The sequence below is a fragment of the Gordionus sp. m RMFG-2023 genome, chromosome 2 (assembly GCF_954871325.1).
Source record: "Gordionus sp. m RMFG-2023 chromosome 2, tfGorSpeb1-WG-v2, whole genome shotgun sequence".
NCBI classification, from domain to species: Eukaryota; Metazoa; Nematomorpha; class Gordioida; order Chordodea; family Parachordodidae; genus Gordionus; species Gordionus sp. m RMFG-2023.
The window spans coordinates 32769455-32775749 of NC_088776.1; the positions used below are offsets into that span (position 1 = coordinate 32769455).

Sequence of the window (6295 nt, forward strand, 5' to 3'; positions counted from 1 at the left end):
AAGAAAACATCTATGTGGATTATATCATTAAAAAAAGTATGCTCCTATGAAAAATGTTAACTATATATGGCATAAGGTAGGGAAACCGGGGTTATATGGCAGATGCTTTTTTATGATAAAATGTATAATTTATTTTATAAGATTAACCTAAATGCATCGTTGGATCGTCTCATCATTATACAGTCATTAAAATTGGGCGATTTTGACGCTATCTTAAATCGTAAATAATTAATTACAATTGATATCGTTCAAATTGGCGTCATTTCGTGCGTCAAATATCATATTAAAAAATCACATATAAGTTTGCGATTCATTTTTTATTTTAAATTGTCAATATCATCTCAATTTAAACAAGCTCCTATGTTTTTTTTTATTTCTTTTGAAATAAAATAAAAATTGCAAAAGCTTAATTTGTAAGCCCCATTAGACTCCAGAACAAAATAAAAATCCCGGATCCCCTATCTTTTATTGTGGAGGCGCTATTTAATATTAAATAAAAGTCGTGAATTTTATTATTTACCAATGGCCTGGATTAAATAGCAAGCCATTCGTAGTTAGTTTTTACTGTTATTAAAACTTAAGCAACATACTACATAATTCCAATCCTATTTGTATTTTTTATATTTTTAGCATTATAATAGTTTTTATATAGATGCAGTAATCATATCTAACGATATTTTCCCTTTTTAATCTATTAGGATATAAAATCTTGGCAGCACACTTTTATGAATCTATAACAACATGAAGGATTATTATATTAGTTTAATAGTGTTTCAATATCACATGATTAGATAGTAAGTCATCTATATATTCATCAGCTATTTCAAAATTTCAATCAAAGCTTTCTTTAAATATCATTAGGAATGTGAATATCGAATATCGTACTGGTTTCATTACTGGATCTAGAATTAATAATTTAAATATGTAGAAATATCAGGATATAATGGATATATTTCTTAGACAGTTGCCTGATTAAAAATATTTTGAGTTGTCGTGGTTTTAGGATATGAAATTCTTGCTTTACAAATTTGTTATTTTATCTCATGCCGAATAGCACCAAAGTAGTGAATTAGTCTAGGTAGAAGAGTTGGTCATGTTTAATCGGTAGCTTAGACATTTAGAAATACATCCGATAAATTTAATAAAATTCTAAAAAGTTAAGCAAAAATACCAAAAAAAGATGATGAAATGCGAAAAAATTGTTTGTGATCATCTTTTAAATGTGGATACCCCATTATTAAATAAACGATTGTAGATAGTATGTAAAGAAATGCATCTTTTGACAAATCTGAGTCAATTACTTCCAAAGATGATAAAGTTATAGGCTCTGCTTTTTTACGACACCTGCGATATAGCCTCGTCTCCCCTATAAATGAATATTTTGAAATTTCAATCATCTATAACAAACATTTTTGATTTAAAACGCCTATTTTGGCTGAATTGTATCTCATCCTTTGTTCTAATTTCAGAAAATTTATCTATGATTTTGGGAAAATTCCATTTAGATTATAATTTTTAGGTATATATATATATATTACACATGGAATACATTTCCAACGAAAAGGCTTTTAGAAATTAAAAAATGCATCCTTTATCCCTAATTTTTTTAAATTATTTTGTAAGTCATATTTGCAATATTGCATATTCTTGTGCAATTCATGCATATTAATTATTTCCATTAAATATTTTTATAATACAGTCTAGACAACAAATTATAAATATTTAAAACACATTAAAGCATTATTAGAAAATTGCAGTTATAATAGTCACCCATACGACATGGTTAAATAAACATATGCCCCCTCCCATAGATAATTAAACGCAAACCAATATATGAGTATTATTCGTAGAGGTTAATAGATAGCTGGACATCATTTCGGTTAACAAGAACTAGAATATTTTTAGAGGTTCTTCGAAATGAATCATATTGAGAAACTTATACACCAATTTAATGATCCATTATTTTCCAGGAGAGGCCTTATATATATTGGCCAAGCTGTAAGAACGCCTTAGTAATTGTACCGACTAAAAAGGAAACTAAAATAGGGTTACCCTTAGAGGGAGAAGATGTTTTCATCTGGATCATCATTATTGGCTTAAGAGTGGGGGATAGAGGGCGTTGTAACTTTGTAACATTATAGTTCATCTTTCGAGATTTTATTGAACTTAACTTATAAAATTGAAAGTGACCCACAATAAAAGTTAAAAAAAAATAAAAGGCATTTTTTCGAAAATTATATAAAACATTTTAAAATCATCAAATCAATCTACGCATATACATTTTGTATAACATGTTTAAATCTTATAAACCAAACAGGTAATTTAACAGTAAACCTTAATTATACAATCTAGCAATTGAATTTGATTTAATGGGTACAACAATAAAAGATTTTATATTCATTAGTTATATAATTGGTAAAACACTTCTACGATAATTAGAACGACATTTATGATTTTTAGCCATTATTTCCCATCTTTTTAGTGTTCAGATTAGGCAGTTTGGTTTGTTTAACGAATTAAGTATTTTGATAAAATAATCCTTACATCCGTTTACCTTTTAAATAAGACAATATATAAAAAAATTTATTAAATGCATCTCAATATAAATAAAATAATTAAAAATTTATGTAAAAAACTAAACCTCATTTTTAAAAAGATAGTTTTTAATTTTTATTTATAGTAATTTTTTGGAAAGATGATATAAATAAAACTTTATTTTGCCCTTTTGAAAAAGTTGATGTATTGAATTTATGATTTTTTATAAGGTAAGGTATATATATATTTTTTTATCTTTTCACATTATATATATGTATATATATATTATGGTACTGTAATTGATATTTTTTTGATTGATAACTAATTAATTAAAGTATTTAATATACCAATAATACCTGTGTATTTTTTTGTCCCTATATTTTGAAGGTTACAAAAGCGCCGACTGTAAAATAAACTAAATTGAAGAAGAACTGAACTTAAAATAATTATACTTTTTTAATCTGAAAATTAAGATCACAATCAAATATAAGATGAAAAAAATTGAGAGAAACATTGGACGGTCTCTTTGATTAATTAATATAATATATCGTTATATAGTATATCTAATAAATCAAAATAAAAGATTTTAAAAAATTTAATTTGTATTTATAATAAATTGCAAAGACTATAATAATTAGTTAACATTAAAATAAAGATTGATACTCTTAGAATGTTTTTAACCTTTATTTATTATTCAATTCAGTGAAAAATGCATGGGTTTTGAAATAAATTATCTGATGAGTCTTAATATTAAGCAACAATAAATAACTGCTAAGAACTAATGGATAGTCACACATGGTCATTTTTTTAAATGTAAACTAATCCTTGGTAATATCTGTGCTATGTTTTGGCGGGATCCGAAAGGGCCGTCGTTAGATTTTTATAAAATTTTTTACTAAAAACGCATCTAAAATTTTTTATTAGCAAAACAAATTTTTTCATATCATAACCAAAATTATCATAAATTTGATTGCACATCCATCACATTATATGACAGCTATGCTTATTCAAAGACAATCGAATAATAACGAATACGAATAATTAATTATTCGTTTTGTTTGAATACGAATAAAGATACTCGATTCGAATAAAACGAGTAACAAATTATTAGAATAATTCGTAAATTCTACGAATTATTAGAAATTCGAATAATTCGAATATTTATCAACTAATTATTTTCGTAAAGGATTCGACTAATTTGTTTATTCGATCGAATTATTCGAAATAGTTAATAATATGTTTTTAAATTTAATTATTTGTTATTTCTATTAATAACTTATCAGTCTAATGAGTGATTTGATTAGGAAGGTATACATAAATGGAAAGACTTTTTTATGGAACTAATTTTCTCATAAATTTAATGTCTTATAAGAAAAACTCTTTGCTTTAAAAATTGGTCTGGCAATATCAATTAAGTTAATATGCATTTTAATTTCCTTAATAACTTGATCTCATGGCTTATTATCAGATTATTTGTAATAATTTTTTGTTTAAAACTAGCTAGATATGCAATATAAAACAATAAATTATTTCAATATATTTTCGCCGTACCAATTATTTTATAATATTTTTTTTTAAACGAATAATTCTAATCGAAAATAAATAGTAAATTTTATAATTCGTACGAATACGAATAATAAATTATTCAATTTATTTAAATGAATCAAATACGAATAATGACCTATTAGAATTCGTATTCGTTTTTGAATAGGCCTATAGCAGCTATAAAGATTTGAGATACACGATTGATTGCTTGTGTAAAAACATTGTTTTTTGGGATGTAAAAATATAGATAAAAGTAAATTAAATATTACAATATTATATAATATTGCCTTCGTAGATTTTTACCACGGAGGGGGGACGCAGTCATTGAAATTTAAAGGGGATTTTGATTATTTTGATTTGTTAGTGGGTAAGAAAAGAAAGTGGTTAAGAATATGTAGGAAGTAGGAAGAGGTTAGGGGGTAGGAGGGAATAAGGAGGTAAATTGTTATTGGTAGGGGGTGTTAAGTACCTTCTGTAAAATTATGACTATAAAAATTAATATTACTTATATTTATAAAAACTTATAAATTGAAAAATGATTCAACAAATAAAACGTATGTAGTTTAAAATTGATTTAAAGCCCTGTAACTTTAAAAATTGGTGATTATTATAACTAGAGAAACTGGACCCTGGCCTTGTCAGAATTTAAAATTAGGATTTAGCATATAAATGAATAGATTCGAATAACCAATTTTACGTCGCATAACCTAATATCTAAAAACAGCCATTATACCATCATTCCATCTTTCTGGCCTTAATAAATCCTCCTGAAAAACTCAAATCACAAAATGATGTTCCATATTCCTTCTCGCTTCGCAATCTGAATATTTTGCCTAAATAATTTTATAAATATTATCAGAATAGTTAGCCTTTTGATATACACTAAAATTAATTATTGTATAAAAATATTAGTAATAAGTAATTATTTTTTATAGAGAATATCGCCTGTTAGAATTTTCTGCATAGGGGAGAACTGAGTTATATGACAGGTGTTTTGCTCATTTGTGATAAAAAAAAATTTTATTAAAAGATTTACAAATTGTATTATAGTTTAACCTCATAATTAGACTATATAATAAATTGAATATAAACTTTTTACCTTTCATTGTACACTATTTAGGACTAAGAAGAGACGTGTTTTTTGCTATTTACCACGACCCTGGTAAGATGGAAAGTCTGTAAGAGTAAAAGAATAAATATCAAAATAGGGAATCGAAATCATCAAAATTAGCTTAGAAAAACTATATCCTACCCCTTTCTTCCTCTTTCTTCTTATTTTACTTCCGCCCCTATTAAATTTCAGTGAAGATCTTACATCATTCCTCGTAACATATATGTTATCCTATAGTGCTAATCAAGTGAGTGGGCTATAATATAATTTATATATTTAACTGTGTTGTAGATTCCACAGGCCTGCTTAAAATTTTATAGGATCTTTTCCATGGAAGATTCTTATTCCACATTGTCTTTTTACCCCTTGCCATATAGCCCCAGGGGTAGTCAGTTAACTTAAATGGCTCAAGCAATTCTTCAAGATAAACTATTGGAACAAGTTTATTCAGTAGCGTAGACATGGAGTTATATATTCTAAAAATATAATAAAACTTGATATAGTATACTTTTGCTCAAAACAAAAAATGCCAAATAAAAAAGTTAATATCTTCTGAATGTGGATCTCTAAATAATAAATAGATAAATAGTATGCTTAGTAATATATCTTTTGATTAAATTTGGAACAATTAGTCCTAGAGAAAAATAGTTATAGACTTTTGCTTTTTTACTACATCTGCCATATAACCCCGGTCTCCCCTAATTATCAATAATTTTATCTGATATATTTTTACCAATTCTATTTAATAAGCTTTAGCGTTATTGCCCCATGTCTACCTATATGTTTTAGCCTAGTTTAATGCCAAAAAGAAATACTTCGAGGAACAAGAAAAGAAAGGAAAAGGAATGGGTATTGGAATCTTTAAACAAGTTTATGAACGAGACTCAACCTGCTTACCGATAATTTTAATTATATTCAAAATCGATTTATATTAAGCTTATTCTGATCCAAAAAAATTATTTTTAACATAAAATTCTTCTTTTGGATCAAGAATATCAGTGTGAAATAAAGGGGTTGGATATTATTTGCAGCAATATTTGGAAAAAAGATTAAAATAATTCATGGCTTTCAATATTTTCACATCTTCTTTTTAATTCAAACTCA

The 6295-nt window shown here is 26.0% G+C and overlaps 1 long non-coding RNA gene across 1 annotated transcript; it reads right to left on the bottom strand.

Annotated features, from left to right (window-relative positions):
• Positions 1-4758: 4758 nt before the first annotated feature.
• LOC135925175 (uncharacterized) lies at positions 4759-5634 on the bottom strand. The gene is made up of 3 exons (XR_010571563.1): positions 5473-5634; positions 5180-5256; positions 4759-4913 (listed from the first exon to the last, which is right to left on the bottom strand). It is a non-coding gene; the product is annotated as an uncharacterized LOC135925175 (long non-coding RNA).
• Positions 5635-6295: the final 661 nt, after the last annotated feature.